Here is a 9,083-nt window from a genome sequence, read left to right as displayed (position 1 = left end):
ACCTTAGAATCCTTTTTCCTTTCAAACTAAGGTTCTTTAATTTGCCGCTTCCAAAATTGTGTAATGTATTGATAAATCCTCTTTTGAACATGACCATATTTGGGGAATATGAAAAGCTCATTATATTTTATTGAAACAACTGTTCCATTTACACAAATGTGCACTTGAATTAGTACTTAGTACTTTTCAAAATGCATCAAGAAAGCACAATTTTTGTAAGGAGTCAGCAAAACTTTATTTGCTCAAAATACCTGTAGCAGGCATTTTACCTCCTCATTAAAATGTTTCTCTCTTCAGTCCTGTTTAGTGAAGCGATCTGCTATATTACCTGCCTTGAAAGACCAAACGATAAACAGGTAAATGAGAATTTCTTCCTTGTTTATACGAGAAAGAAGTGCCATCCCCACTAAAAATCACCCAGAAAAGTAAGGAAAAGTTTGAAGAGTTGCAATTGCAGAATAAATTGTGTAGTGTCTTTTCACTAAATTTTCAGATAGTGCTAGCTGCCAGTGTGGTTCAATTTGGAGCAATGCTATTCAGATGATAAGAATTAATTTTCTGTGGCCTATTTTCTTTAACCTTTATATGACCTTAAAGCTTTTTTTTTTTTTTTTTTTTTTTTTTTTTTTGGTCTTTTTTTCTTTATTCTGCCTAACTTCTACTTGTGCAGTCATGGGTATCTTCAAAGCAATTTTCTGTGTGAATACTAGGTGTTATTGTGGGACTATTCATTCCACTACATAAAACATCATTTGCTTATAAACATTCTCCCCCCAAAAAAGGGGCAAAAATGAGTCATTAACATTTTCCCTATGTTTTCTTTAGCAGAGAAATGTTGGGAAAAGGAAGAATGTGGATTCTTTACATGCAGTGGCATAGTTTGTCCTGGCTATTTATAATTCACATTTCTCCCCATGCCTTCACATTTCTGCTCATGCACATGAGGTGAAAGTCACTTTTTAAAACAGAGGCTATAACTTTTAAAACTGAAATCAATAGTCAGAAATGTCTGCAAATAAATTAGGGCAGACACTTCATTGCCTCTCCTTCATGTTTTCTCTGCATGACCATTTTATTTTTAATAAGTGCTCCAGGATACTTTTCACAAGTCTTTCATTCTTTTAAAGCATATTACTTTTAATAGAATAAACACATCCATTTTATATGTAATGATAATAAGCACATAATCTTTACATAGGGTTACATGAACAAGCCCTAAGAACATGTTTAAAGGTAACTTTATATTAAATGCTTACATACATCCATATATACTAAGTTGTAGGTTAGTATGTTGAAAAAATGGAGCACTTATAAATGCTGAAAATAACACAAAGCTGTAGCCAGACTGAGTTTTGGACATGGATAATCAGAACAGTCTGTAGCCCGTCTGTGGCTAATGGGATGTTTCTCCCAGCTTTGTCACCATGGCAAATACTTTATAATACACAAACATTTGTAGTGCTAAAAATCCACCCACTCTTTTTGAAAGATGGCCAGGTTTTGTAAAATTACATTCCAGCTAGTGCTACCCTGCTGATTTTTAAGATAAGTTTTTTTTTCTGTTTGCTATTCATGTGCTTAACAAAAGACCAGAGGGACAACACACACACACACATACACACACACACACACACATATATGTAATTTGTAAATGTATATTGCAGTTTCATAGTTCAATTACCTTATGGAGAAATACATGTCAGTAGGTTTCTCTGATGACCAAATTTTGGAGGGAAGGAATCTATTTTGTAGTGGTGATGGTGGGGAGGGGAAATCTGTGGGTCTGTAATTCTAAACCCTATCATTTTTCCCAAATAAACATACAAGCAAAGTGAAACACATTTGTGGGACAAATATAGCTTCAAGGCAAGCCCCTTGTCCCATGGAGAATCAGATTGCTGCCTTTAAGATCCCTGGAAGGGTTTTGTGTATATGCCTTTATAGTGAATACCACCAGGGCCAGTATTTGATTGAAGCCATAGCCTATCCTAGCTTTCTATATAGCCTCTGGAATCAGGGCTAGGAGCACCACATGCATGGACAAAGAACATATTGGGCTCCTTTCTGATCCTCCTCCTTTCTTGCCAAGACAGCAAAGTATAACACATACTCCAATTCATTCCTTTACTTAAAGGGAGGGGGAAGAAAGACTTGGTAATACTCCATTGCGGAACCAAGCAGAAATGCCAAAAACATTCAGAATACTTGTGACTGGGGGAAAATGTAGGCAAAACAGTCTTTCCCACAAGTGGGTGGAAGAGGACAAGTCACAGTTTTAAAAGCATAACATAGGTGTATAGTGCCAAAAAGGACCAGTCTAAATATTTACATGCAATGGTGATATATGAGGAAAGGCTTAACAGAATGCTTGGAGAAAAAAGAGAATGTGCGTGTTACTGGAAGCTCTAGGCACAACAGCGGGTTTGTTGGCGACCTGTTTGAGTTTTACAAGCCTGCCTACTCTGTCTGTTGCCCCAGCATCATCCTGCCACATCATATGGTCTTTCCCAGAATCTCACAGCATCAGACAGGAAGCCAGGAGACAAGGACATCAATACATCACAGTTATGAATGCCTCCTTGAGAAGAGAAACCTCCTTAACAATTGTTGTTCATTCTAATTATTATTAACCTTCAGTAAAACCATGAACATTTATTTCTACAAATCAAGCTTTGTAGACTCAAACGATGCGCTTAGGTGTGGCAGTTCCAAGTAGCAATTATTTGCTGTGGTTTTACTTTGGAAAGCATTTGGATGCTAATCCAGAATTTGCTGTATTCAGTCAGAGCTACGGCTTGAGACAGTGGATACATAAGGGCATCTACAGACCTTGCAATCAAATTTTGCCTGTTTAAAATGCCACATGTAAATGATCAATCCCAATGAAATTGACTGACAGCAGTACCTTTTTAACAAAAGAAGAAATTTATTTGATTTCACACTTTTGGGTAAAGTTTTTTATTAACAGCACTCTCATGATGAAGACTTCTTGGGAGAGAAGATTGAGGTTTTTTTTTTTTTTTTTTCCTCCCAAGAAAAGATAATAAAACAGGAACTAAGTCTTGGTAAATAATAACAGTTTTGCTGTGGGTTTAAATATTTATTTTATTGCCCAGTGCAAAACATCTATGTTCTTAATATTTCTAATGAATTAAATACACCAAAATTAGATTCTATGCAAACAACACCTGGTGATTTAAGTTGCCCTTTTAAATAGCAATTTTAGCAACTCTCAAACACAGATAGAAATACTGCCTTCTATTTTGTTTGAAATTCATTTCCTGTCTCTAGGATATTCACTGACCTTTCAACGTTGGCCATTTTGCTTTTTTACTTTTTCCAATGAGTCTTATTCCAGTTCTCATTGACTTCATTCCATTCTTGACCTCTTTTCCCCTCAAGAAAATTAAATGCAGCCCAAAACATGTTGGACCCCAATTAGTTTTATAGCTCTTTTTTCCTCCCTCACTACTGCATTCTTTAGTTTGTCACAAGTCAGTTGGCCGTACACATTCAATCTCCACAAACGCCTACATTCACATACAAAACAAACCCTATCTTAGATTGATTTTTCTCCCCTACAATTCTTATTTACAAAATTTGAAATCCCTTAAGCTTGTATCATAACTTCTTGGTAACCCTTAATTATATCAGTTTTATTCAACATCTTTCAGTTCCTGGAAGCAGTATTTGCTCCTATGGATATTTTTCTGTCTATCATATTTTTATTAAAACCCACAATAGTCTGTATTTTATCTTTTTCTTAGATAAGTGCATTAAAGAAGAATAATGCAAATAAAAGGGATTTTTTATGGGACATGTCCTGGGATCGTACGTTGAGTGACTATAAATAAGCCAGATATGATCCCGTTTCACCTAAAGTGCTGAAGAGGACAGAGCATTCTTATCTGTGTGATGAGATAATTTGTAATCTTCTCTTTTTCCTTAGGGCAACTAAATGCATGTGTAAGCTTGTTTGTGCTTCTAGAAACATCTTTAATATTTCCCTGAACTCCACCACAACATTTTCAGTGAAAAATAGCTCTGCAGTTTGTTTCATCATGCTAATTGAAATGAATTATTGTACCATGCAGAGAAAGCCTTCTCTTCTAAATTAGACTTTGCAGATATCTCTGATTTACCTGCAATTGGATTACAAGAGCAAAAATAATGCTTCGGAACTATCTAGTTAGAAAAGGAATATGCATCTTAGCAAAAATGAAGTGAATAACAAAAAGGAAGCCTTAAGAAAATGGTATGAGTTCATTTTTATGTATAGACAAATCAATTAGGTGTTAATTTGGAACAATTGTATGATTCATATTTTCAGCATTATGACATTACACTAGTGGTTTATTAAACTAAGATATACCCCTTATTCATCCTACATTCATGAGCCTCTGGCCAAGGAATATGCTTTTCCTTCCTCCATATTTTTCTTGTGATTTGTATTACTCTGAGGAAAACAAGACTGTACAGTTGTGTCATTTGCATAGTGTTGTTGCCTGATGAGTTAAATGCATATAATTGCCTCCCAGATTCCTTGGTCTGAATTTAGGGCTAAAACTCATGGCCCTTTCCCACCCTGAACCATTTTCTAGGCTCACTTTTATCCAAATGTTTCCCACTCCTCATGCTTTAAGGTTTCTCTGGATTCCCTGCTCCCCAGACATCTCATTCAAGTACCGGAGAGACTTGTAATTAGACTGCATTACCACAGACTTTAAAAAATACACATGGCCGGGTGCAGTGGCTAACGCTTGTAATCCCAGCACTTTGGGAGGGCAAAGTGGGCGGATCACTTGAGGTCAGGAGTTTGAGACCAGCCTGGCCAACATGGTGAAACCCCGTCTCTACTGAGAGTATAAAAATTAGCTGGGCATGGTGGCACACGCCTGTAATCCCAGCTACTTGGGAGGCTGAGGCAGGAGAATCACCTGAACCCAGGATGCAGAAGTTGCAGTGAGCTAAGATTGCACCACTGCACTCCAGCCAGGGCAACAGAGCGAGACTCCATCTCAAAACAAACAAACAAACAAACAAACAAAATTAAAAAAAAATAATACATGCAACAAAAACCAGAAACTTTGGATGGGCTCCTCTCTGAAAAGTTGGAAATGTCAGGAGGCAGATGATAGCCAGTGGACACCCGTGCATGCTGCTTCTTCCCCACTCTGGTGTGGGCTACAGGTGAACACTACGACTTACTATTTGTGGGCAACATTGCCCTCTACCCAGGAGCCCTTGAAAAGTCCCTTTCCATGTTCCTCCCTTTGTCTCCACATTCCACTCGTACCACACTGCCTTTTAATCCCATTTAAAAATTCATCTCAGCCTGAACCACTTATAGCAGGTGCTCTGGTGAAACCAATCCATCAAGTTTCGTGATGTCCTGAAGAAGTGTTTTTCACACTGAGTCCCGGTACATTAGTGGTCTTGAAACAATTTTGTAAGTCCCAATGCATTTATAATCTTTTTTTTTTTACTTTCTATTTTGAAATTATTAAATTGAAATTTATTTTGAATTATTCTTTTATTTTGAAATTATTATTCACAGAAAGTTGCAAAGAAATACACAGACCTTACATACATTTTATCCCACCTCCCCCAATGCCACCATCTTACATAACTATAGTACAATATCAAAACCAGAAACTTGACTTTGGTACACTCCTGAGAGCTTATTCAGATTTCACCCACAATGCATTCACTCATGAGTGGGTATATGTATGGATCTTTGCAATTTTATCCTATGTGTTCGTATAACTACCAGCACAATCAAGGTGACTATTGAAATAAAATTACCCTAGAAAATAGTACAGGTTAAGGTAAGAATTGTTCCATGAAACTGCCCAGTTTTACATTAATTTTCATTCATATTCACACACGTATTACATGCATGTATATGAATGTATTATAAAATATAAAATGCATTTCTTACTGTGGGTCATGATCAACACATTTTGAAAGTCACTGTCCTAGACTCCTGCTACTCAAAGTACAGTGTATGAACCAACAGCATCAGCCTCATTGAGAGGCTGCAACTTCAAGTCCTACCCTTGAAGTATTAAATTAGAATCTGCATTTTGAAACAGGATCCCCAGATGATTTGCATTATAGTCAAGTCTGAAAAGCACTGTCCTAGTGAACAGCTTATTGCGTCTGTAAGAGGGTAAGATACAAACTCTGTATTTAATTGAGAGCTGGGAATGAGGGCAATGACCTGCCGCCTCTGGAAAGTTCGAATAGAGACCTGGCATTGTGGGCATTTTTCCTTGCCTGCTTTTGTGGGAGGCAGGGCCAGAGTTGATAGGGCACAGGCTGCTGTGGAAACGATGACTGAATTCATATCAGGAAGCTCTTTATTTTTTGGGGGGAGTATGTAATGGTTTCCATGAACACCAGGGTGCAAAACAAATTGTTGGTCCTTTTTAATTTCCATAAACTAGTGACTGATGTCTGGGGAGGGAGTTTAGCCCATAGTATTTTCTGCTTCAATAAAGGTAGTTGAAAAGCTGACTGTCCCCTGGCTGCTCAGTGCTACCCCCACAGAGAATGTTATTTTTTCTCTTCTATTCCAAGTAGGTGACTGAAAGAATATATATGGGGGAAAAAAATGAGAGAACAACTTGGCCTTGCTCATTAACAGTAGAATCCTGTATTATGTGTTCACGATTCCTGGGTGCTCTTGTTCTGTGAGCCTCATCATTCTTTATGAAATTAATAAAATGACTGAATATTATTTTTGTTGCATCTATGCTTCCATCTCAAAAATAACCCATGTGATAGCAATTCTGTGTAAGTAGGGCTTTCCAAGATCCTGAGCTCTGGTCTTTTTGTAATGGGAAAGATGGGGCAGGATGGGGAAAGTCGAAAGGAAAGCGGGGGGCGGGGGTTTGGAATAACAATAATCTAGCTCAGATTCATTCCACCACCTCCTAGCTGCTGTTCTTGAAGAAAGGCTAATTAAAGTAATTAACACATTTCAGACAAAATAACCCACCCAAATATTAACAAAACATCTTTCATAAGAAAAACACAAAATGTGGTTCTGTCTTTTTATTTCTGCTTGAGAAGGCAATATTATGAAGGAATGTGAAATCCTTTAATTAGACACAATTTAAAAGCCAGACAGAAAATTGAGATGCTGAAATTTCTACCTAGAGAAGCAATATTCATACTCAAGAGCAGCAGACAATGTACTGCACACAGACAGATGTTTTACAGTGAATTAAGATTATCTCATCACACAGTAATATTACTCTGTTATAACCACATTAAGATACACTTCGATCACAACAAGTTATAGCTTCATAATGAGATTAAAAGTCTACCTTGGTAGATGCCTCAAGCCAGATTTTAAAAAGAAATTTTTTTTTCAGTTATAGGTATTTTTCTTGTATGCATATAAATTTTACAGTTAGGAAAGAGTACAGGTGCTAAGAAACAGATGAAGCTGAAACTGGATATTGAGAGAGTCTTGTGAACATGGAATCAAGAATTGCATGTACCTCTGTACCTATTTAGTGGGTTATTGGAAAGAACATTGGCCTGTGAATCACCAACTTTAGTGTCTAGGCCTGAACTCTATCCCTAGGTTCTGCATTCTCAGATTCGACCAACCTGAGATGAAAAATATTTGAAAAAATAACACAATAAAATAATACAAATTTTAAAAATGTATAACAACCATTTATATAGCATTTATCTTGTATTCGGTATTATAAGTAATCTAGAGATGATTTAAAGTATAGAGGAGGATGTGTGTTGGTTATGTGCAAATAATATACATATACACACACACACCATTTCGTATAAGGGACTTGAGCATCTGTGGATTTGGGTAGCCATGGGGGTCCTGGAGCCAATCTCCCATAGATACCGAGGGACAACTATATAATGTATAGTATAAAGAATACAGAATTTTCAGATTTCAACATCATCCAGGGCTCAAAGCAGCTCAGCACCATCTAGGCCATGTGACCCTCCAATATGATGTCCACCACTCACACTCTGATTACCGGTCCATTAATGAACTAAATCTCCTATCCTGCAAAGCCCTACCCTGCAAAGGCCTAAGTTTAATGCCTGGATCCCTAATTAGTGATTCAAAAAACTTCCTATAGCCTTGTTAATTATAAAATAAACATCCTGGGTGTCTACCTACCCTCACCTCTCCATCTCCCTCCCACATCCCCTAGGCACACAGAGCACAAGCTACTGGGAGGTATATAAAACCTGGTCATAGTTCCACCCCCAACTTTAAATAGATGTATTAAACAAATGGCTTTAGGGCTTTAAACCTTTAACTGCTAGAAGAATTAACTGGTTTCCAACCAGTCTCAAAAGAGGGTTTAATAACCTTTTAAAAAGTAAACGTGAGTCTTAATTCTATTCTCAACTATGCTGAGTTTTTCTTTTTTCAGAAGATTTTCTCATGCTTTTCTCACATACATCACCACCCTTACCCTGCCCCTACACCTACAAATTAAGATGAAATTTATGAGATTCTACTTGACTTAAAAGTGGCATCATTACGAATTAATGATATAATTATATTACCACTTGGGACAGTCACTGTGGACTTATTTGGAGAGAAAAATATTTTAGATTTCTGCCATTTCCTAATAGATTGCAGCTTGTGAGTCACTCTTTAAAAGCTGTCAGGATTTATTGTATCTTTTGCTCAAGACCCTGTGCTAGGCTCTCTTGTACAATATTATAAACTCTGGGTGTTCAATAAGCAGTTGACAATGGCGAATGAGAATCAGTCCATGAAATGCTTGGTGGCATCTTCAAGGGCCAAACATTACTCTTTGATAATGCTGAAACCTTAACTCAAATTCAAGGACAACCAGCTTTACTAGATTTTTACAGCCCATTTTAAGAACTACAGATTATTTCCCAAGACAATTATGTGGTAACCAAAAGAGCTCCCACGTAAGCTTAATGTAACAGGACTCAATGTCTCTACTGTGTAAGTTATGAACTGGCAAAAAAGATAACAAGCAAAATCTTCAGATTACTACTACTGTGAGCTAAGAAAACAGAAGTGACTGTTTCTGGTGGTTCTGAAGGTTGGG

Source organism: Chlorocebus sabaeus, chromosome 10, assembly GCF_047675955.1.
Source record: "Chlorocebus sabaeus isolate Y175 chromosome 10, mChlSab1.0.hap1, whole genome shotgun sequence".
Classification (NCBI taxonomy): Eukaryota; Metazoa; Chordata; class Mammalia; order Primates; family Cercopithecidae; genus Chlorocebus; species Chlorocebus sabaeus.
The sequence above is the reverse complement of the archived record's forward strand: the minus strand, read 5'-3'. Positions refer to the sequence as shown.